This window comes from Hoplias malabaricus, chromosome 11 (assembly GCF_029633855.1).
Source record: "Hoplias malabaricus isolate fHopMal1 chromosome 11, fHopMal1.hap1, whole genome shotgun sequence".
Classification (NCBI taxonomy): Eukaryota; Metazoa; Chordata; class Actinopteri; order Characiformes; family Erythrinidae; genus Hoplias; species Hoplias malabaricus.
In genome coordinates, this window is record NC_089810.1 from 11739814 (window position 1) to 11765943 (window position 26130).

General features: G+C 39.2%; 1 long non-coding RNA gene across 1 annotated transcript; it reads right to left on the reverse strand.

Annotated features, from left to right (window-relative positions):
- Positions 1-19945: 19945 nt before the first annotated feature.
- Positions 19946-25891, reverse strand: LOC136709143 (uncharacterized). The gene is made up of 3 exons (XR_010804449.1): positions 25769-25891; positions 21209-21332; positions 19946-21098 (listed from the first exon to the last, which is right to left on the reverse strand). It is a non-coding gene; the product is annotated as an uncharacterized lncRNA (long non-coding RNA).
- Between the last annotated feature and the right edge of the window lie 239 nt (positions 25892-26130).

Genomic DNA, 26130 nt, shown 5'->3' on the forward strand with positions numbered 1-26130 from the left:
AGGACTGGTGCCCCCTCCGGGTGTGTTCCCACCTTGCACTCAATGATTCCAGGTAGGCTCTGGACCCACCATGACCCTGAACTGGATAAGCGCTTACAGATAATGAATGAATGAATGACTGGGGAGGGGACACATCAACCTTTGGATAAATAATTTAAAGAGGGGGTCTTGGTACAGGGACAGATTTCAGCATTTTGTCCCAGACGTTTGCTTTCAGTATAATAACTTTAATAAGGATATCAAAAATGCATTTCAACAAGTGTTAAGTGTAGTCAGGATCCATGTCCGATCACCCTCTAAATGTGGTAATGGGGAATTCTTTGTAATCCTGTCACAGTACATTCTTCTTTGTTTACGTACTGTGTTTCTTGTAGTAAGTGGAAACTGAATATGGTACAGTGACCCAATCGCCATGAAAAAGGCCAAAATGTTCATAACTGTCAATAACAACTTCCAGAACATGTCGAACAAAACAAAACTGTTTACTGATAAATTCCCATGGGTAAATGCTTTGTAAATTCCTGCTTAAATCTGACTGAGCTGGCATTAATCTCAGAAATCCAAACAAAGCAAAATAGAGGTTGGAATACATGCATAATTAAAATACTCTACCCTCTTAGTGGGAAAGCATTAAAAATTTGTCAGTTTATTAAAACATAATTCAACACGTAGTGCCAGGAAACTATTAATATTTCACATGTGCACAGATATATTTTAAGGGCCCCATCTGCTGCTCATTTTTCCCACATGGACCACACTGATTAAGGAACCGAATGGTGGAGAGAAAGTTCAGGAAACACTGCCCTCTCCCCAAGTGCCTGTTTCATTTTGTGTCTAGAAGCTTATAGTTACTGCAAATTCAGCTACTGAATTTTAATCTGCAAACTTGTAAAATGAGAAACTGTGTGATAAAACTTGCTATTCCTACATTTAATACTGATGAAAAGAAGGAATGTCTATATTGTATGCTTTGTAAAGAACTTACAAAGTTCTTTTTGTACTGTAAACTGTAATGTACTGTTAAACTAAAGCTATTGTTTATTATGCCCAATATATATATATATATAAAAAACTGTGTATTATGCCCCCCCAAAAAAAGAAAAAAAAAAAAAAAATATATATATATATATATATATATATATATATATATATATATATTAAATAAAATGTGAAGGCAGGACTTTTAACTCACCGAAGGTCTGACACTCACACAAGCAATGAGTTCTCATTTGTGAACATAATAAGCTCAGATCTGACTGGAGTAGTTAGTCGTTTGACTTTAGGCAATGTACAGAGGTTAGACAATGAAACTGAAACACTTGTCATTGTAGTGTGGGAGGTTTCATGGCTAAATTGGAGCAGCCTGGTGGACAATCTTCATTAATTACACATTGCACCAGTAAGACCATGTGCATCCAATGGTTCAAACATTGTGTCCAGAAGGCGGTGCCGTGTATCAGGACGACAATGCACCAATACACACAGCAAGACTGGTGAAAGAGTGGTTTGATGAACATGAAAGTGAAGCTGAACATCTCCCATGGCCTGCACAGTCACCAGATCTAATATTATTGAGCCACTTTGGGGTGTTTTGGAGGAGCGAGTCAGGAAACGTTTTCCTCCACCAGCATTACGTAGTGACCTGGCCACTATCCTGCAAGAAGAATGGCTTTAAATCCCTCTGACCACTGTGCAGGACTTGTGTATGTCATTCCCGAGACGAATTGACGCTGTATTGGCCGCAAAAGGAGGCCCTACACCATACTAATAAATTATTGTGGTCTAAAACCAGGTGTTTCAGTTTCATTGTCCAACCCCTGTAGGTGTTTTCCACTCACGTAAGAGAAGACCAAGAAGAATGATAAAGAAACACAGACACAGGTTCAGTTTATATACCACACCAAAAGAACAGACACATGCTGCAAGTCATTGAGGCCAAAACACAAGGCGCCTGCAAAGTGTCAGCAGAATATTATACAAAGTTATGAAAGTATTTAATAATGTTCTTCTTTGACACAGTAAAGAACAGCACTAAAATTAAGTTGCTAAACAGAATAGAAGAGAATGGTTGGCCTTGGCTTACCCTGTCTCCAGTCTTAAATATAATATAAATTCTGTAAATAGCTTTGAAGAAAGCAGTACAGACATGCCCTCAGTCTGACAGAATTGGAGAAAATAATGCACCCATAAAGAATGGGCTAAAATTTCACATGAGAGAATAAAAAACTGCTCAGAGGACAGAGGAAACAGTTCCAGGCAAAAGGCAGACACATGACATATTAGGCACGACTTCATGACTTAATGTTTTCAGGTCACATGTTTTCCTGTCATATACTTTTTCACCATTTTTCTTACTTAAGATGGTTATGGGAAATGTGAGAACAATAAAGGTTTTATTAGATATTGGGTTCCTTAAAATATATATACTTTTTATATCAGACTCATTTTGCCATTTCAGAGAATCAGGACGTTTGCTTTCACTTGAATCAGAGAAAATGAGCAGGAGAAAAAGAAGTCTAAAAGTAAAGGGAAAGAGAGGGAGGCAAAAGATTAGAGGGATGGAGAGAGAGAGAATGATATAAAGTGAAAGAGGGAGGAAAAGTATATGAAAGAGGACAGGAAAGAGAGAGAAAAATGGAAATAAATAATGTGACCATGAGAAAGAAAGAGAAAATGAAAAGGGTGAAAATGAAGAGAAAGAGGAGAGGGACTTATGATAATAGCAGAGACCAAAATAAGAGGAAATAAAGTGAGTGAAGGGAGAAAAAGAGAGAGAATAAGAGAGTGCAGAGTATGATAGCAATAATGAATTACACAAGAAAGGAGAAAGGAAGAGAAAGGTATAGTTTTTGTGTCTGTATGTGACTAAGAGAGAGAGAGAGAGAGAGAGAGAGAGAGAGAGAGAGAGAGAGAGAGAGAGAGAGAGAGAGAGAGTGTGGCCACTTAACAACTTACACTCAGTGAACTAAACTGTCCATGTCCAGCCTTAGGCCTCATTAGTGACCACTGTGTAGTGGTGTGGACAGTAGCCTGCAGAAGGTTCACACTGACAGAATACTTCATTAGGTGTCCTGCGTATTTCATTAGAACTCACATTAGAATGCATAGAATTCTGCTGCTGTTCACACTGAAAAAAGAACAATAAAGCATGTTGTATCTGAACAAGTAGAGGATGTAGAGAGATATGCATTCTCACACTAGTAAACACACTGGGGTCACGGGGCTGATGCCTGGGGGTGTTTCTCAGTATCAGCACAAACAAGCGCTGGTGTAACAGGCTCCAGCCAGCTTGAGCTAGTGTGACATCAGATGAGATGTGAGATTGCTAGTGTGAGATAAAATGGTACAAATTAGAATGATTTATGAGATAATTGCTTTTCATATTGTAGCAGTAGTGTAAGCTCCTGGTTTATGATTGTAAATGAATATATGTACAAACCGATCAGCCATAACATTATGATCACATCACATTGTTTCTACACTCACTGTCCATTCTCTCAGCTCCACTGACTATACAGGAGCACTTTGTAGTTCTACAATTGCAGGCTGTATTCCATCTATTGCTCTGCATATGTTGTCTGCCTCCTTCCGCCATGTTCTTCAGTGGCTAGGACCCCATAGGACCAGCAGAGTGCCGCTATGCAGTGACACTGACATGGTGGTGTGTGCAGGTATGACTAGTTCCCTAGATCCCTTATTACAGTTTGGGAAACTTTTTTTTTTTTATTTAAAGAATCCAGTCAAAGGAATAAAAAATTCGTTACAAATTCAACACTTTAAACTTGACGAAGGTGTTTTTGTGCACACCTAAGCACACACACACACACACACACACACACACACACACACACACACACACAAAGAGCTCCCCGGTCTCACCAGGTGCGACCAATGCATCACCATGGAAATGGCTTTTTCTCCACTCCCACTCTCCCAACCTTGTCCTCACTTAGGACATCATTTTTCTGTTCACTCGTTTTGCTTTTGGTGTTAACTGTGACCCACATCCAGCTCTGGGCTCAGAGAGAACCTTAGGATCACAATGTGCCGCTGAACTGTGTAAATAACCTGAAAAGAGGTAGCGAGAGAGAGAGAGAGAGAGAGAGAGAGAGAGAGAAAACACAGCTGTCCTGTTAGCATTTTGGAAGTGATCTCATTAGCAAATTTCCATAATGCATGGACACTACCTCACTTTGGAGATGGCGGTGCTGTTATTGTATCTTGTAGCCATTTGTTTTTTGAGCTGCCGCTGTTTGCTTATTTATGAGACGTTTTCAATTTGCTTCAGCACCTCATATTAAAACCCTGCTCCCGGATTAAGTCATTATAATAAGAAGAAAAGGCTCGTGAGTGCAACTAATCACATCAGCTCGAATCCCATTTTGTGTCTTTCTGCACAGGCTCTGAATGCATTCAGATGAACATGCAGTGTATGTTTTTTTTAGCATGAGCAAGCAATTATTTCCCTGGTCCTCCATATGGCTTGTTACAAGAGGATATTTAACTCATACGTTCAGACCCACCCTGAAACATACATTTACAGTAAAATACAGGTCCCTATCTGAAATGTCAAGTGTCAGTTGGAGCGGTAAAAAGAATACTACCACTGCAAGAACTTTCTCCAGTATAAAAACATAATCTAGTATTCTGATGGATTAACCAGGGTTTGGCAGATGCTAAGAGAGCAGTACTAAGGGAAACGTAAAGGGCAACTGTAAAGTTTATGGCTTTTTTGTTTCTCAATTTTTAATTGACCACATCAGTTGAACCCAGCAGTTGTCCCTCACACTGTGTGAAGATTTCATTAAGAATGGACCAGTAGAAATGCTCCAAAATTACTTTGACTGCCATTGAAAGTTAAGAAGGTACGCTTCTTCGTCTGTAAAGTTGCTATTTTGAAGGTACCTGTTTTTCATTGGGCAGCAAATGTACAATAATAATATCTTGAACATATTTTACATTGTTTTTCTGTTGTGTTTCAGTGAAGTCATTATTTTTGTCTTGAAAACATGCTCACACAGACGTATGCACTCACACACACACAATCTGCCAGAATAAAGATGGATGAGAGGGAAAAGAATGAGGAGATACAACACAATGGAGCTTGTGTGGAGAGAAACTTAATTGGGCATTCAGCCAAGCTGATTAAAGTATAGGGCTGGGTGACAAATAAGAGTATAGGATTGGATATCTATTTAAAGAGTGAAACTATCGTCTCCCTTATTGTACCTGTCCTCTTGTCCTCTAAATTACATGGCAACGACACTGCGCACTTAGTAGCTGGGAATTAAGGCCTGATAAGACTATTTAACACCTTACATCTTCCAAACTGTACAGTATATTGCAGTATATAACAACATAGATGCCACTGTGCAAACAACAATACAACAGAGCCTCCAAGAAATGTGTGAAAATATATGTACATTCAGTGCACTGTTTTATGACAGGATCTATGACCTTGCTGGACGAGTCCATTCACTTGGAAATAGTAAACCTGCTGTGAAAGAACCCTATTAACAAGGTGCTTAAGTGAGATAAGCTATCCATAGTACTTTAGACCTTTGCATTGTATAGAAAATGGCAACTAAGTTAATTATGAAGTCTGTTATTCTTGCTTGTTATTCCTTTTTTTTTCTCTTTGACTGTTTCATATCACATAGAACAGGGTTCTTACCAAGTCATTTTATAACGCATTATGAAATCTGACTTTAATAAGTCATGTGTTTTGCATGTTTTTAAAATCACCGAAGGACCCTGGAGCTCTGAATCAGTGACACTACCTGATGCATCACTGAGTCTATGAGCAGCGTCTGGAGGCATGCTGCCTCCAGTCAATGGACTCAACAGGCATTCATTCATCAGCTTTGATCTAATGCAGCCCAGTGGCATGGGACTTCATGACCCCAGCAGCCACTGTGATCAACATGTTCGTGCCTTGTGATGGAACAGTGGAATTTCGATTCTCTCGTAGTAGAGTCGAGGATTCAAAAACAATTATAACTTTGTATCAGTTGTTCAGAGGTCTATGTGTAGCAATTATTACATTTGGAATATTCAGTGTGTCTTCAACTCATCTCAAAGCTTTGGATGAAGCTGTATTTCTCAGAGAACATGGTTCCACTGTTGCACAGACCAGTGCTGCTGGGCTATACCTGTATACCCCTCTAGCCCATGCTTGGTATTGGGTATTGTGACTATTGGCTCATAATCTGTTCAATGTACGGCAGCCTTCGCAAAGAGGAGAACTAAGAATATGCATTAAAATGCAAACTGGCACAAAATTACTTTTGGTTTTTTAATTAATTACGTTTAACCAAATATAATGGGCATAGAATTTTGACACTGGAAGAATAGCCTACCAAGCTAAGAAAGAATAAAAAAAACCCTGAAGACTAAAAGGCTCTCTGGAGAGTTAGAGCCTAGCATCCCTCATCTTTGGGAAAAGAGCAGCTGATAATGTTGGGATTTGTTTCCGATGGGCTGAATCCAGGAGCTAAAGAAAGTGAAATTCCTTCAGCTCAGCCCTAGAGCCTGAGACAAAGCGGGCAGCCTTTTTCCAAAGACGGGATTCCAACTGAGTGCAGGAATCCTCACCTTTTTTACAATAAGAGCTTTCCCTGCTACAAGGAAAGTGGATGATCCTTGGCTGTTTGGTACGTGCACCAGTTCAAAGCAAACATCTCTGTGAATGAATATTGCATGGCCCTGGATTCAGTTCATTTCATTTGGATTGGTGTGTGACAGCCAATCACAGCCCAGCTTGGACAAAGGAGTTTGTGAACACTCCCTCAGCCTTATTCTACAGCCTTGAATATGGACAGAGGAAGGTAATATATTCCATACACATGAGACAATAGTGTGAAGAGTAAGGAAACACCTTATTGCTTTGAAAGCCTCAAGCTCACCAATATCAAAGAGGCTGACAGTGGCCATGGTTTCACACAATAGTGGCAAAAAGCCTGGCAGACTGAAGGGGGGTGGGGGGGAGGCAAAAAGTTACGCAGTTTTTTGAATATAAATTCAAATGACCCAAGGTACATGAGGGTTTTACTAACATTCAAGCAGCACCTCAAAGCAATGAATCACTCTGTTTATCTTTCTGGCTGTTATTCTCATCTGCGGTGCGGCCATTCTGTACACACTGTTTCAAGAGAAAGTGGCGCCTTCACATGAATTCTTATTAGTGTGCTAAAAATAGACCACCGGTTAGGAGTCAGAGGCAGAAGCTGGCAATCTAGAACCCACAGAGGGAGAAGAAATGGAGAGAGAGAGAGAGAGACAGAGAGAGAGAGGGCGTGATGAACAATAAGCTGATCATCAGTGACATTACTATTCGCTTTGAGTCCAGCAGTATCATAATCTCTGAGCAGACCCCAAAAGGAACCCCCCCATGGAATGGAGAGTGCATGAGTGTTCACAGCATTGATTTTAATTGACTTTAGAGAGACATATGTTGCCATCAAGGCAACATCTTTTCCTGGAGTGTCCATGGCTGATTCAGGAAGACAACACTAGGCGCCATCCTAGTGTACATGCTACAACAACATGGTTTATTTGGGCTGGAAATTTGCCACCATGTATTTCTGCGATGGGACCAGCTCCAAATATGAGGGACTAGACTCCAAACACGTCGGCCTTAACTCCAAGAGGGTTTGTTCTATATTAAATGTGTTCTTATTGGTCAAATATTAATGTAGACAGTTAACATGAAACCTTAAATAGGATAGAACCAAGTTACAGATTATTACACTAGATGCATTTTAGATAATTAAATAAATCAAATAGACAGAGTGATCTCTGAATTTGGACCATGTATGTAATGAGATGAGGTGAGGTGATGATATATTCTCTAGTTAAAACCATGAATCAGTCTGATTTTTTGGAGTTATTTTTATTGATTTATTTGTTTGTTTGTTTATTTATATCTTTCCTATTTAGAGGCTTTCCAACCTGTAGTAGTTCCCCACTCAAAATTTCGCCTCCTAGTTAGTGCTGAACATAATTAGTATTGTCAAAATTTATTTTTAGACATAGGGAATAATTTTACATGAGAACTACTGGAATCAGTCAATTTGAAGAAATTATCGTGAGGTTTGCTGTCAGAAAGTGCTGTAAGTATACATTAGAAGCACAGCAGTGTTTTTTTCCTCCAAGTACCAAGTTTTGCTGAATAAAATATTGCATTCTAGGAAATGTCAGATTTTAGAGTTAAATTATGTGGGTGGTACTTTCCACAATCTTGTGACCACATCATTAAATATAGAGCTGAGTTTCCAAGCATTGGATATGTTTATTTATTGTAATGAATATACTGGACATTACAAATAAATAGATGCTGGAAAAGAGAGAAAACAGCTACTGTGCTATAAATGAACTGAAATCTCAGGTAGTAAACATAAAAATGTTAGTTTAAATCCTGCTAGTTTCCAAGAAGCAAATGGGGTGGTCCATTTGGGGCAAAAACCCAGGACCTTAGAGGAACAACACAAACATCTCTCTCTGATTTAATTCACAGCATGCACTATTCTCCGCACTGCCATAAAAAGGGCCGTAAAGAGTGCTTCTGTTACACTTCTTGATGATGTATGATAATTTAATTTGTTTTTAGTATTGATTTCATTAAAGCTGTAGCTGCTCTGTGCTGAATGATATATCCATAGTGAGGGGACTGGATGACCAATTTCGTTTGGGATAAAACAGCACCACTCTTCCTAATCTTAAACAGAATGCCTGGGCTGATCTGGAAACCCAAACAAAAACATCTGCACAATGGTACCTATCATACAATAAAATAATTAAATAATAATAAAATTATTAGAATAAAAACGTTTTTTTGTGCCATATAGAACCCTATTCTGAAAAGTGCTATGTACACCCATCTATAGCACATTCTCCATCAACCCCCCAGTCACAATACCCCTTCATGATGCAAAGAACCCTTTAACCATGAAAAAGTTTCTTCAACATTTCAGGGTTCGTTCATTCATTCATTATCTGTAACCCTTATCCAGTTCAGGGTCGCGGTGGGTCCAGAGCCTACCTGGAATCATTGGGCGGAAGGCGGGAATACACCCTGGAGGGGCCACCAGTCCTTCACAGGGCAACACACACACACACGGACCCTTTTGAGTCGCCAATTCACCCACCAATATGTGTTTTTGGACTGTGGGAGGAAACCGGAGCACCCGGAGGAAACCCACGTGGACACAGGGAGAACACACAAACTCCTCACAGACAGTCACCCAGAGCGGGAAATGAACCCACAACCTCCAGGTCCCTGGAGCTGTGTGACTGCGACACCTACCTGCTGCGCCACCGTGCCGCCCTACATCGCAGGGTGCTGTATAGAACTATATCCTTTGATAAAGAACACTTGTAGAAGCATTGTTTTTAAGTGTATAGAACATGAAACCCTGCTATTCTCTGGCTGAGATGGAAAAGCAATGCTTCATTGGCCAAACTATACAAATGACCATACATCAGACACCCCTGCCATACAAGTGGCCCCAGAACAGCAACAACACCCAACTTTAAAAACCCCTCACCAACCCCAGAGACTCTAAGAACATTAAAAATACTGGCGATCAACTCACTCAAAAGACTTCCCTTGATCAAGAGAGAAAAACAGCAGAGAGAGAGAGAGATAGAGAAGAAAAGAGAAGACAGATGGTAGAAATGCGTATATATAAATATATAAATAAAAGTATGATTACAGATAAATCTAAAAGCACATTTGGTTTGGTGGTACGTCTCCTTCTCCCCAGAGTAAAACCTCACTTTGCCTTTGAAGTGGAGACAGAGGAGGAGGAAGCTGTGAGGAAGAATGTGATTGATTTGCCTCTTATTCAACTGATACCAAAAGTGATTTCTTTCTTGAAGGAGAATGCATTTCTGTGACTGGAACGCCATGGCCGGAGACAAGCCTCACAAATAAACAAGGCTTTATAAAATACCATTAATTCTACAAATCATTACATGCCCCTGCTCTGTAATTATTGTGCTAATTTCCTCGCTTTGATGTGAAGCCTTTTGCATGAACTTTGTACTCTCGCTCACAACGTGGCACAGAAAATAACGGTGGCAGAAAAGTTGCGGAGAGTCTATTTTTATATTAACTGCAGTAATTATTGGCAAGTTAGATGCATGTGATCTTTTGGGAAATAAAATTCTGACTAATTTCCCTAAAGAGACTTATCACAAACTATCAGGGTATGACAGCAATGTGAATGATATTTTAAATATCATCTTTAATACACTATATCCCAAGGATTATTGACACCTCTTATAATTGCTAAAATTCAGCTTCTTTAAGGTGCAACTTTCGCTGACGCATGCAAATGTGGAGTTCATGCACCAATCAGCCATATCATGACCACCTCTTTTTTTTTTTTTTCTACTCACTCTCCATTCTCTCAGCCGCACTGACCACACAGGAGCACATTCTACAGTTACAGTCTGTAATCTGTTTCTATGCATACCTTGCCCTCTTTTATACCATTGTGTGTCTTGTGCTGATACGAGTGGATCAGACACAGCGGTGCTGCTTGAGTTTTTAATGCCCTCAGTGTCACTGCTGGACTGAGAAGAGTCCTACAACCAAAAATATCCAGCCAACCCATCCTGTCAACAGCGTCCACTAACAGCTGATGAAGGACTAGAGGACAACCAACACAAACCGAGCAGCAACTGAGCTTACCTGTCCTGTGCGATGGATATGAGGCTATATAAAATCTTGACAACATTAACCTTAAACAGATTTCAAGCCATTGTCTGTAATTTTTATAAAGCTTTGTTATTCAGCAGCAGTATGATAAAATCTGCAATGTCTAGCCTAAAGTACCACTGGAATTTTGCATCAACAAGCAGCACCTCCTGCATTAGCTGATGGCGTTTGCCATGTTCTGTCTGGGATTGAATACTTTTGTGCAACCAGGTAGAATGGAGGAGGTGTTTTCTATGTAAATAGACTCTAGTAATGGCAAATAACCAACACAGTCCTCTAATGCCCTACACAAAGATGGCATTTTTAGAAAAGTGATCTCCCTGCAGGATGAAGGTGTGATTTATGTATGTGTTTAGTAGGAACTATAGCCAGTAAACTATGGAATACAGCCATGGAATTTTTTTTACAATTATTAATTCAACAAACAACAAAATGGTCACTACAGTTTGAATTGTTTTTACAAAGTGCTACTAATTGTATAATTACAAATGGGAGCTTCGGGGAATGTAGGAAAAAAGGAAGTTGTCAAACTATCATTGGGATATATTCTCCATAGAAAAGCACTGTCAATACTGTGGGTCAGCTGCACAAGGCCAAGTGGGCCAGGTTCCAGAATAAGTGGTACAAAGCACCCATATTTGGCATCTCGATAGTTGAAGAGGATTCTCCAGTGCATTCCAGGCTGTTGGTCAGTGGTTTTAATGCTGCAATCCTTTAAAATGGCAACGGAAAGGGACTAGACAAAGATACTGGCTATAAACCCCAGCTTCACAGCCACTGGACGGCTCAGTGCGATCGGAGAACAGCTCAGGTCTGTTAAGTTAGATAAAATGCACTGGCTATCATCATGGTGAGTGAAGGGGGAGGGAAGGCTGACGTATACTAGACTAATTACGCTCACTTTTAAATATATAAATAAATTAAACTTATTTTGTGGGAAAGGAAAGCTGAAATTCATAAACGATATATTTCCAGAACCTCCTATTATTGTTAATCTAGTGTAAAAAAGCACCTGAGACTCACAAATGTTTGTGTGTGTGTGCATATTTTAACACAGAACACTGGCTTTTCCGCTAGATTGTGTTGTGGGCATCTGTGGTGAGGCAGGCTGGCATGCTCCCTATGGAGAGAGATAGAGAAAGAGAGAGCGATAGAGATAGAGACAGAGAGGGAGAGCTAGTCAGGTAGAGTAACGACAGAGGGAGCGCTCCACTGGGATTCATGATGACACGTGCAAACATTTCAGCCAATGCAACGTGGGTCCCACAGGAACTGATATTCCTTCCTTCCATCCATCCATTGTTTCCTCTCTCCATCCTCTCTCTCTTTTCTTTCCCCACGAGGAAACATCTGGGCCTGTCTGAAGAGCTAGCTGATAAGACGAAGAAGAAACAAACTGTTCCAAACGATCAGTTTGTTGCTATAAATATCTGTTTACAGTTTTGAGCAGAAAAGCTACTAATATCTGAAACATTTATACTCTAGCCAAAGCGCTTAGAATTGGGTATGGCCTCCCAGCAGCTATGTACTGTGTGTACAAACATCTGAAGGAACACCTAATTCAGATCCGCCTAGGGGGCACCCATTGTGGACACATTCAGTGTTCAATGCCAAAACTGAAAAGTCTACATTGCAAATAAAACAGCATAATTACATAAAATGAAATGGGACCTTAAGGATATCATACTCAATGCCCAGCGTTGACTGAAAGGTATAAGCCACCCAGCAATGGACAGTGAAGCAGTGCCCCCCCCCCACCCCTCCCCCAAAACTGAACACAAAATTCAACATTAGTACTTTACCTTACTAATGAACACAGAGCTGAATTTCATTCCATCAAATACTCACAGAAATATACAAACATTATGTGTAATTCAGAACAGAGTAGAAAGTTGTCTAAGTAAGTGCTAACAAGCACAGGGCTTAGGGCTTAAGCATTACTCAGACAACTCAAAATCTCAAAATACCCCCAATCAACGATAGTCAATTAATTTAAAAGGCATCAATGTAGAAGCACTTCAATAATGCAGTTTCTCAGTAGCACACATATTTGAGCTTTTCATTTCAGTTATTAGAGCCACTTAGTTACACTCAACTGGAAAATAATTTCTTACATTAAATCAGTTCTTTCTGCATGATTAGTGGTGAAAAAGAGAAACAGCCTTAATTTACAATCATTGTTATTAATCAGGCAAATTATGATTTGCTCAATAGGTGCAAATAAGAAAAAAATCTAATCTTATGTCCATTATTATTATTGTTATTATTATTATTATCAAATAGCATTTATAATATTTTTGTAAGTGAAAGGACCCTGAGCACAACATGACACTCAATCCCATGTGTGATCACACTTCAGGCCCAGATTTGTTGATGGCAGACATGATAATCTAATTTCTTCTAATTTAATCTCCCAGCGACGCAGGGGGGGAAAGGAGGAGTTGGACGGCTCTTAGCACATGTCCCCCACAGGGCTTTCGGACTATATTCACTGCGACATATAAGTGACGTCTTTGACATGAGGGTAATGACAATTATCGGACGTGTGAATCCGTCCTCCTGACTGGTCAGTGCCAGCCCTGCATCGCTGTCTCAAGAGGTGGGGGATCTTTCTTATGGTCGGTATCCCATTTCCATGTGGCAAATGTCCCTTGCACAGACTTTAGTGTAATTGCTTTTCAAATAGCAAGCCTCCTGCCAATATCCAATTGTAGGGCTGAATGTTAGCTTCATCATTCAGAAGGCGAGTGTTTTCTATTGTTCACCATCCAAGACCAGAGCAGCTCCAAGCTCACAAGGAGATACAGAGTAAATGAAGTGGAAAACATCCTCCGCACTCGTGTTTACCAGCACAACTGTGACAGCCATTGAAATTATTATAGTTATCAATGGACGCTCAGAGAATTTCCAACCAGCCTCAAAATAACCTGCTGTGGCAAGGAAAATTAGGTTACAGTTGCAAAGCACAAATTAAATGAAGCTACTACATTTATACTCATGTTTTAATAACTCTGTTCTGTGGGAAGTAGAGGATCTGTAAACAAACAAGTCTTGATCATCCACTCTTCAGAAGAATGACATAGCTTTCTTTCTCTTTCAGTGAGACAGATTAAACATCACAATAACTTGTGCTGGCAGGAACATGGGGTTAAAAAAATAAAAAGTGTGGATGAAATGAAACCCTTGCATATGTTGTTAAATTTGATTAACTCTCTGGTCTGGAAGAGAGTGTATATCTGTAAACAATCTTGCCTCTCAGTTAAAAGTGTGACCATGCAGAGGTAAGGGGTGCATTAATGAGGCAAAAATGAGAATTTCAATGTCTTGTAAACCATAGAAACTATACACAAATTATTTGGGAAAATAAATGCAAAAAGTCACAGCAATTATATCAGGCTTTACATAAATGAACCCATTAGGTTCCATTATATAAACAAGGGATTTAACGCTGGCTGCTTCAAAACATAGGCAATAGGTGTTTGCTATCCATAATGCTTGGCATCTTGATTATATTGATAGCAGTTTAAATAGTAACCCATAAGCATGGTAGGACACCAGGCATCCGTCAGTAAATAACTTTCTGGTTGTTCGTTCTCAGGGTGGTGTGAATTGGTAAAGATTTGAGTATTTGGCCCCTCCTTTACTAGACTGATTCAGCCTACTTTCTCTTAACACTAAACAGATCAAGATTCAAGAAATTCTCATGTAATGGCAAAACTGGGCTAAAACTGAAAAGAATAAACGAAATAGAACCCAAATCTCAATAGGTCTCGGGTCTGGAGGAGGGAGTGGATCAGTAAACAAACGAGTCCTGGACATCCCTCATTTACAAGAACAGTACAGTCTCCCTTCTCTTTACACAAGACAGATTGAGCTTCAAAATATTCTATTTATAGGTTCCTCATTTCCGCAGGAATGGAGAATCGTCCCAATTCCCCTGCCTTTTGCCAACGGCTTAGTGTGACATATTGCTAATCTGGTTATTATGCAATTTATCAGCCGTCGCACTGTAACTGCAGCACTGCAGATACTGGGCGCATACTTCGCATGTGCCTCGCCGCAATAACTCTGCGCTGGAGCTAATGAGCAACTGACGCAGGCCAGCCTAAATACATTCACTCTCTCTTCAGGGTACTACTACTGCGAAACAACTTGTTAGAGCAAGCTGCTCCATTACACAGCCCAAATTGAGTTCACTAATGATGGCCTGGGACTGCATGTGAGGTGGAATGGATTAGAAGAAGCCAAACAGAGATGATAGGGGGAGGCTTGCTTTAATTAAGGCGGATCATCTACTCCGCCGGATAAACTTTGACAAGCCACTTTCATACTGACCTTAAATGAAGCAGATTAGACCCAAGTATGCGCAATCGATTGTGGGAGCCTCAAGATGATGTCAGCTTTGATGTAGCATCCACGCTCAAAAATAAAGGTGCCACAAAGGTGCTTTGGGGAGATGTCGCATAAGAAACACTTCCTATCTTATATATGATGATTCTTTAGGGAGCCGTCTATGTTTGAGAGTGCAATTAAGTATGACTGGGCCATATCAAATTGTTCGCAATAAAATTGATGTCATTTTTAGAATGATTAAAAAAAAAACAATATTGTCATAATAGTGATATTCTGAGTGACATTTGATGAAGCTATGTATTTACGTGTAATATGGCATGCGTTCATTATGCATGTCATATAGGCACTGTGACAAGTATGGTGGAAAGTGGCTCTGCGGCAGTAGAGTTTGCTCCAAAAGGGATTTCAGTCGTGTGGATTTGGTTTGGTTACAAATATCAGATGTACAACAAACCACAGTGAATGTATGATATGAAAGAAGCCTGTTTCAGCAAAAGCAGGAAACACAACTAATCTGCTTCACCACTTCAAGCAGAAGGACCTGATTGGGGACAAGGAAAATCAAAAATGCTGTGAGAAGAGTTCAACAGCTAATGAGCTCTAACCCAAGCAGACAGACTAAACTGACTAAAAACATCTATTTTGTGTTTGTTTTGTTTTTTACTGTGACGTTTTAGGGTTACATTTTGTATCATTATTTATAGACACACTAAATATTCTGGTCATGTGTTAGATTTATATGCTACATTATTTTTAATTATTTTTTAATACAAAATAAGAATGTTGGTAAGTTCCTGTTATTTACAAAATAAGCAAAGTTTTAAAGATTTTTTTGTTGTTGTTTCTTCTGAATGTTTAAGGTGCGTGTATATAATTATATATATATATTGCAATAGTGTGTCCTTAAAATTAATAAAAGTAGTTTTCAGTGTTTTGTGAAATCAGAAAGTATATTGCCAAAATACCCTGAAAAATCATGATAAGAGAGCACAGACAAGTTGAGGTGTTATTGGTGATGTAGCACGTAAAGATCACATGGAACTAGTGGCACTGAGCATGCATTAACGGTGCCAGTGGGGCTAGGTACAGCCTTAGTCAACAGGTAGGCCATATGATATTTTACATCTTATGTATAATCTTAGGGTCATATGTCCCACCCCTAATGTCAAGAACCATTTTTAAGTTTAAAAACTCGCATAACAAAAATGTACTAGACCATTTAAATTGAAAGATTTTTCCAACCGTTTCAAAACTGTGGTTCCTTCATAAAAGACGCCCTGATTCACTCCGAGTGTGAACTAATTATTTGAGGTTTTCTTTAGGGAAGCAACACTGGTTATTCTATGGTATTTTGCATAGAACTACAAAGAGTCTAGAACTGTCTATCCAAGCCAAGAAACATTTGGGAACTTCTTGTAAAGAAAGTATTCAGACATGAGTGGGTTCATGGCCAGGATTTGTGGTCTTAGAAAGATATTGCACATTCATTCTGATGCCTCAATCATTGTCAGTGTCTCTGCTGAGCTCATCGTGGCCTCAGGGTTTGAGCCTGGCCTAATGACTGACTCTGTTACAGAGAGTGTCTTTGTGTTGCATTTCCTCTTGATGTGGGTGACAGAGAGAGAGAGAGAGAGAGAGAGAGAGAGAGAGAGAGAGAGAGAGAGAGAGGGGTGCTTGAACACTCAGCTTTTTTTTTCTTTTGTCTACACAGAGTCCAGCGTCAATGAGGTCCTAACTTTCGCACTGTCAGCTAATTAAGATCTGGATGTCATTAAAGCTTCATAAATCAGGAGGTAATGTGACAGGAGACTTTGAAAGTAAGGAGAGGTTTGTAAGGTCAGAACCTAACAATTTACACCAGTAGTTCCAGACTGGAGGATATGTCCAAATAACTATGGCAGAATTTAAGAAGGCTATTGATCATAACTCTCTCTTGTGTCCGTGTGGGTTACAGCGCCGAAGAAAAATGGAAGTGAGATTTCCTGGTGCTGCAATGTGTCAGGAGGAGGTCATAGGGGAAAATGCAACAAAGGAGGGTTCAAACAACGTGACTAATGTGTTTACATAATGGTCCACAATCCACTTATGGTCATTTGTTTTGGTGCTGTCCACTGCTGCCTGCCTGAGCAAACCAGGACTATCACAGCAAAGTCAATCATGTGTACAGGAAAAACACTCTTGGGCAGCCTTAATCTTTTATTGGCAGGTTGGACAAACAAACACAAACTGAACTAAAGCAATTACATTTTGTGCTCATATCTTAGGCTCTTTACACTCCATGGCCAAAAAATGTTCATGAAACCTCCTCATCAGAGGCCTTGTTTGATCATGAGGACCAGTGTAATTCTGAACCATCCAATCAGAGTGGGAGGTTTCGCTGTACTTCCCTCGAGTACTGATTTGCTACACCTGTGCTGGACTATTTAAGCAGTGTCTTCAATGCAGATATTGCATTATTTACTATGTTTACTAGGATTGTGTCTTCTCTTGCTCTTTTGGTCCATTATCTTCAGTAGCACTGTATTCTGACCCTGTCTCTAGTTTGCCCCCAAATTTAAGTTATTTTATTTATATTTTTGCAGAGGTCTGTCTCATCTAGTCTCTGCTGATGTTCCCATACTGCCATGTTCACTTTAATTTTCAGTTTTCAAAAGGGGTTAAATGTTTACCTTTTAGAGTTTATTTAAACATTTACAAAAGCATTCATATTTTTCAGAAAGAAATATGCTATGGAATATCTTGGAATTGCAATCAAGTGCACAGAAAAGCATTACATGTGTTTCATTCTGTGGCCTGATGGCAACGTGCAGGTTAAAGTTCCATGTTGAATACTGGCAATTGAGGCTTGGCACATTTCATCCTCATTATCATTATAATGAATGATTAAATATTTATCCTGTGTGAGTCAGCAGAGAATCATTTCTTCCTGTTTTATTAAGCCCTGTTTAATTACCACAGCCTATTTGTCCAGACCCTGCTGCCCATCCTCTCTCTGCTTAGTACTAACTGCAAAACAACCCAATCACTTTTTTTTTTTTTTATGGGGGGTAAAATGAATCCAAAATGTTATCTCGTGAATATGATTAACCATTAGTTCCACAGTTATATAGATATTGTTGCTTGATTTGAGATGTATTCATAAGCCCCTCTGGGGAGCGTGGCACTCTGTAAACAGTGGTACTCTGTCATTACTTTCTAAACATACAAAACGTCAATGTGCAATTATTTGTCATTGTACAACACACACACACACTAGTGAACACACACCCAGAGTGGCACAAAGCCATCCCATGTGTGACCTAACACCAACAAAATGACCTATAACTGCAAAATACATATAACTTTGTACCATATTGATATAGTGAAACGTATACTGGAATATTGCCAGTGATCGTAAACTCACAGGGACAGTTATATACAGAGCGATAATAAGCTTTTCATGCTTAGATGAGCCTAAAATTAAATGTCTGAACAGTCTGAAGTATTTATGGATTCAAAGAGAATGAAACAACTTCATGTCACTTTAAGGTAGATCTTGCTCTCTAATGTAATGTGGTTAATGAATTAATGAAATATTTAATTAATTAATTAATTAATTAATAACTTTAAAAACTACATTTATGTATAATTTGTAGGCTGTTATTTTTGCAGGACACATTGTGATACCATTACTTGTTAGCTAATTTAATCTAATAGTTCTAGGGCAAAACTGAAGAAGTCCATACACTGGAATAAAGTATTTGTCTGGAATCTTGGCCGTACTTTACAGCAGCCTAAGCCTGATTAGTGTCTAACAGAGATCTGAAAGTTATCAGCAAGACAATTCGCTAGATTAGCAACTCCCATTAATAACAGCTTTGGCTGCTCACAAGTAAAAGTAAAGAACGAATGTATGAAGTGGAGTATGTATATGTTGAATTACAGACTACACCTCGGCTTGATTTCAGTTGCACAGAATAACACTAAACACATTTTTACAGTCTACATTCTTAAGATGTGCTTAAAAAAATCTTTCCAACAGAATATTATGGATTATATATAAACATGGCAAGATATAATGTAAATTGGAGTCATTCGAACCTTTATAAAGTGTTGAAGCTGGACTGGTTGTGACTGCTTGATGAAGGCCGTCTGATTTTAATAATCAGTTATGTTTTATTCTAAGTTCTATTAAACAACCACTGTTTTATTTGATTCAGTATTATTTGATTCAGTGATTCAGGAGTAGGATAATAGTATAAATGTAAGTTTCACACTGAGTTAGACCTTTGACATTTTGCTGATATTTTAAAGCTAAATATAAAGCTGTGGTCCCATCATTAGTGAACTGGAGTCATTAGTGTGGCTCTGGAAGTTGTCAGATGAGAGGTCAGCCAAGTCAGTCCATCATCACCTTTTAAAGCAAGTGTCTGAAGCTCAGGCAGGCAGAGGGTGAGCTAGCGATGAGATTGCTATGTTAAGCACTGGCCATCACATTAATCCATTACACGCCATGTGCTCATTAGCACAGTCTGCGTTCTTTTCTGTGCATGCTTCCTCTGCGTGGAAGACCATAAATCTAACTTTCTCTCGATGAAAGTGAAAAAAAAAAAACATTTCTAACTCTTACATGGCTCTATCAATTAGCTGCCACCCAAAGCATCCCATGATTCCAGAAGTGTTGAATATGGCGTCACCCAGCCAGCTGTTCAAAACTGTGGAGACAGTGTGGAGTCATTAAAATTCTGAGGTGTTATTGGAGCAAAATGGGGAGGGGGCCATTTTTGAAAATGTTCAGACAGGGTCATATTTAGCATTGTGCACTAAGCCTTTCTTTTATTCACACTTATTAATGGCTTGCGGACATAGATACAGTACATACATGTGCAATTAACATGTTCAATTACAGGTCATTGTATACAGTGTACAACAAAATGTGCTTTTTTTACGTCTAAGCAATGTTTTTACTCTAAAATGGCCACTATGGCAGCAGTTTGAGAACGTGTGTATGTTTACAAAGAGCAACAAATGTTACAAGGTTACTGTTACAGCTGTAAAAATGTGTTAAAGTTGATTCACAAATGACTACCTTCTTAGACGACCTCCATTTCATTTGTTATAGTGTTTTAGTATCTTAGTTCTTTGTGTTCCTTTACTGTATGAGTTTTATAAATAACTCTATATTCTTATTTTGTTGCTTTATTTTCTCCTCTCAGTTTGGAGCAAGTGTGAAGCACTCAGAACTGTAGAAGATCAAGTGAAGGGAACACGGATCTCAGCTCTATTCTCTGTGCTTTGGGAGTAATTTGGGCAGATGCTGATGCCAATGCCAGTGAGCAGAAGAAAGAAGCTGGAAAATGTATTAAAATGTGGATGTTGCGCTTGGGATTCCTTAAAAAGAACAGTGATGAACTTGGGACACAGCAAGCAATGGCCCTTAAATCCTACACCATCCTAGAACTCATCCTGCAAAAGACACAACAGGTTTTTATACTGGAAAGAAATGGCATCTTTACACGTGTTATTTAAAAGAATTTGACTGAAACTAAAGTACTATTTCATAGGGATACATAGTCCATTGGTGGAATGTGGGATTGATACTATCTGGGGCTGTATCAACAGTTTGTTTTACAGTAAGAGCCACATTAATCTGTACAGACATTGGAGCATGAAAGTAATAAATACATGAATAACCCATGTGCTGATGTTAAATTAATCTCATCAAAAAAAAGTACCAAAATCTTCACTCTCTGCATGTATTATTTAGTCACACAAACTCTGCTTCATCCCATTCATTATTCTCATCAGTAATCATGCATTTCTTGATTTTTTATGCTTCAGAGTGTCTGTTATTTACAGCCAAGTACTCCACAATGAAATGATCATCATCACCCTTGTGATCTAATGTTTTAATCTGCACAGGCTCAGGCAAGAAATAAATAAACACAGTTGCAGTCTCTAAATAAAGCAGCCATCATCATTAGAGGGGAGGGCCATGAGCCGCCGATGGTGGATTGATTGCTGAGGGGAATCAATCTATAGTCTGTGGAGTGAGAAAAGAAGATTAAAAAGCGGAAATTGAGGCCATTTCTGGACAAATTCCTGTCATTAACAGCACACACAAAGGCAGCCAAAGGCAAAAAGGGCACATACCTGCTGGGTTCCTCTGATAGTGGTTTGCTAGCACTGAGGCAAGCTTAAGTCTGGCCATTGTTTATTGAAGTTTACAGCTTGTAACTACTGCACAACTCAGCTCGCAGGTCATAAGATCTGAAATCTGAGTCAAGTTACTGGTCAGTATTTTAGGTGTCTGAGGATAACTTCGTTTCATTTACGCATTTAGTGTTTACATTTACTTATATTTTCAACTACTGCAACAGTAAGGCATTTCGCATGCAAACTAACACTTTATCAATGCATGTAAAACATCCTTTGACTGCGGGACTCAAAGGAAGTCAACATTGTCTAAAATTTGCCAGTCCTCAGAGGCTCAAAGCAAAAAACAGGCCCCGTTGTCTGGTGTGTAAAACTTCTGATGCATTTACATGCAATCATTTCTCATTCAAGGTGGGTTGCACTTGGTAATGGGACCAATCATCTGTGGTCAAACGGTGGCATTAATAAGTCTGCGCTCGACTAGGCTCTGGGCCTGTGCGATTACCTGTCACACTTCATTTATCTATTGTAAAAACATTCCACGACTCTTTCCTGCTCTTCCGTTTAAGAATAATCACACATAGACAGCCTCGCTGTGTCCACTGCACTTCCCTCTTACATCATACTTCCCTGGCCGGGGGATATTTTTCTCAAAGCTCAAATAAGAGGAATTCCTCAGAGTAATAGTAGCTGTTTGTGTGCAAACAAAACAACGATAGTATTATTCATGCACTTCTTACGGTGCAAGAGTCTCTCACTAGAGGGCAATATAAAGGACATATAAAGATCCTCAGCATACCGTAGGCTAGCTTATTTCATTAGTAATAGCATCTTTACACTAAATGTAATGTATTTGAATTATTACCATTTGATTTAATAACTGTATCATTTTTATGCTTTTTCTGTTGCTGTATATAAGGTCAAACGTAGTATTATATATTTCTGATTCTCCTTTTAAGAATGAAACATAGAAGACAGGCAGGTCATCCAAGCTGCACCGAGAGCGTATATGACAAGTGTGGTGGTTCATTGTCAGTGCTGCAGTGACACTGACGTGGTGGTGGTGTGTTGTGCTGGTATACACACACTTACTCTGCTCCACAGCTCAATGCAGGTAGGATTTGTATGCCTCTTGGCAATGTTTGACATAGGGCATGGTGACTTTAGGCTCATGTGTGTGCTTCAGTGCATTCCCATTCATTTCATACTATTTTATTCATTAATTGTAGATTATGCAAGGTGCATTAATGCACAAATGAGCATCTGTGTCCATAGTGGGTTCACGCTTATGTAATTTATGTATGCATAAATTATAATTTCTGTACAGAAACTTTTGGACATATGCTGTATTCATATATAGTAACAAGATAGAGCTCCAGAAGTCAAATATAAATTCAGTTGATGAATTCATTAGCTATTAATATTCAGATAAATGCAATACACAGCCACTATACCACTACTTTTACAAAGAGTTAACTCAATAGATTTCAGTTAACAATAAAATCCATTTTATAGAAATTTGGATCATTGCATGAACCAAACTATTCGGTAAACAAAGCTAAAACAGTTTCTTTGGCCAGATGGTCATTTTTAGTGAGTTTTCATACCTGCTTGTCCATACCTTTTGAGTTGAGTGTGTGAGAGACATTTGGGGTGAAAGAAACAAAAATAATAGATGAGATGAGAAAGAGAGAATACATCAGAAAATGGCATAAAGGATGAGAGAATGAGGGAGATGATGGAGAGAGAAATGAAAGTGGAAATTGAGACAAAAGTAAATATGATGAGACAAAGAAACAGAAACAAAGAGCACCCAGGATCAAGTGCAGAAATGAATTTACAGTGAGAAAGTATCAGAGAGAGAATGTGAACAGTGTGCATTAAAAAAAATCCTCTTTTGCGCACACAAGGTCTAATATTTTATTGAGTAGGCTGATATCACAGATGAGTTCCTGCATCTTTATTTGTTAGGCTCAAAAGGGCCAATCATTATCTTTTAATTACCACGGCCCAATAGCAAAAGCCACTATAGGCAGATAATTAATCATGTATAATGGCAAAGCATGAGATGGGGATGGGGAGAGGGGAGGCCTGCACATCAAGTTAATAGGAACTCTTTGCTGTTACATTATTTGCACATGAACCAACACTGCAAAATGAATTAATAGAGCCAAAGGGACAACAAAGAGCGTGCTTAGTGCAAGGTAAAAGGTGAATAATCCAGGGACGTCATACTGGTACAACCACAAAAGCCAGCATTGTGTATAACACACATCTTACATCTTGCATTATTCTTAATTAATAGCATGCGCTAGGCCTACCGGTGCTACTAATTTCAAACTACCATGATCTGAACAGTGTTAGGTGGTTGGTGTTGATTTTTTAACTCCAGAGGTTTAAAGTAGAGATATACTTGCTGTTAGCTATGCGTTTGTGTACGCACCATGACTGCCTCGCATATCCTTTGTCCATTTGGTGCATAGAATTAGCATATTCTCAGAAAATATACGCTACGGATACACAACGTGTAGTAAACGTATATGCTGTAGGAGGCAGTGCAGGTGATCAGCAGCATCAAATAGTGGAATGTTTTGAAGAAGGCTGTGTCAGAGCCAAATCTAAAATTACCCGTCTCTTCCTCTGGTCTGCCCTTTAGTGGAAGACTCCAGTTACAAGCGTAGCACATAGGTGAGCATGTGAACATTTCATGATGCAGACGGTTGCGAACACATGGCCAAACAGCAAGCATACTGTACATCTACCCTAAACTACACAGTCCTGCAGCTGCACATAGGTTGTTCTGAGGCCCAAAGGAGTCTGGGAAATTGAGTTCCTGGTTGACGGAAACCCAGGCTGGAACTTTAGACAATACATTTTAATTGATCAGGGACCGTACATACATGAATGTGTTTAGGATCACTTAGATCATGAGAAGTGGAATATGCAATCAGTTTCCATTTTCAAAATAGACCTGTTTGTAGGTAAATGATTCCTGATTTGGACACAGTTCTAGGCACATTGTTAAATTACACGATATTGCAGTCTAAACACATAGTGTTTACGGAAGTGGCTCTTTAAAGAACCATTACTTGACTTGTTATATATTCTACACCTTAGCTCCCAAGAACATTTTGTGGCATCATTATCTGTGTGCATGGACAGAACATAATATCTAATCCCTCCACAGTAGTAATGGCAGTCAGAGTATTCACGTAATGGCTTTGAATTTTCTATCAGTTCTTTGAAGTATGTTTTTTATAGCTGTTTAAGGCTGAGTCATTCTGTTCTTCAAGCACTGTCTTGTTTGTTGACAATTCAATCTATTAGATGTTAAGTAGCCATTGTGAACCTTCATTATGCCGACAGTTTGCAGTAGATTCTCCGACACCTTTGTATAAGCAGCTGATGTAAGTCAAGTGCAATTGCCAATACAAAAAAAAAAAAAAAAAGGAGTGGGGGTGGGGGTGAAGAAGTTGAAGTTTCTGCTTTAGTCATAGGGATTTTCTCTTCAATTCAAGCAGCTCTTTGAGTGATTCAAGTTTCATCTCAGCTGCATTTAACAATGTTAGTGAGGAGCCCCTAAGAATTAAAGATGAGTTATCTCCCCAGTAACCCCTCATCAGAGCGCTGTTGTTATAGTTTCACTCTCATTGTAAACAGAAGTAATCACAGTCTTGTGAGGGGGGAGTGTGAGGGGGAAGAGAAATAGCCTCTGGTTGCCATGGACCGGTCGGAGGTGCTACAGAGCGGAACACTTTAATTAAGGCCAGCCTAACCCACCCCGACTCAGTACAAATACACCAAACACAACACTTTATCTGACACTTTTCATTCTAGTTCATATTTATGCTTTGCTTTCAGCCCTGTACACAATGACATGGAAAAAAGAGAACTACTCTATAGGGCCAAATGTTTGTGGACACCTCCTTGTCCAAGATTCATGACGGCATCAACAAGGAATCCATAACCTAGGTAACAGCCTTGGCTTGAACAATTTAGAATCCAAATGCATAAACATATGTGATATTAGTAAATATTAAAGCAATATTCATAGCCTTACACTGCTAAACGTCTGAACATAAATGCTCACATCTCTAGCGTAAATGTAGCGGGGTTTCTTCATTTCAGCAGACAGTTCACAGCCTCATACACATATCTTCAACTTGTGCCTTCAGCTTCTTCTGCTGCTGTTTGTTAAAGCTTTCATTTTATCCGAATGCAATTGTTTTGATGCTCAAAGTACTTTTGTTTATTCAGAACAATAATTAGTCACCAATAGACATTAAACTATGGCTGGAGTCCAACTGGAGACAAACCAGATAAGTTTAATTGGCAAATTGTTGTGCAGTAATTTTCCTCATTTTTTCCCCAAATGCGAATACCAATAACTAGCCAGACGCCATATTTTATTTCACAATGCCACAGAACAGCTCAACACATTCAGAGAACACAACCTTCTTTTCAGTTCTGCTATGTTACTTAACAGATGCCTCCATTGGCTAGCACCATGCCCAACAAAGGAGTGCTGGAGAAAAGGAGGAAAGCCATTTGACCTACCCAGAGAATGAAGCCAAGTACGGGGAGTTCTCCATCATTAAATCACTGGACTCATAAAGTGCCCCTGATTTTTTTCTGATGTTTTCTGTTTTGTATTGTTTCTTATTTGTACTCCCCTTGTCATGTGACTGTTTCCCCCTGTCTTGTGTCTGCTTCCTGCTTGTTCCTAGGTCATGTGATACCCTTCCCTTGTGTTTAGCCCCTTGGTCTAGTTCCCTAGCCTCTCTGTCTAGTTTCCTCGTGGTTGTTAATAAAATCTCCTGCACTTATTTTTGCTCCTATTTCTATATCCTTGACCACCCTGACACACCCCTACACCCCACGTTGTGACACCCCTGTGTTATACAGATGAAAGGGCAGAG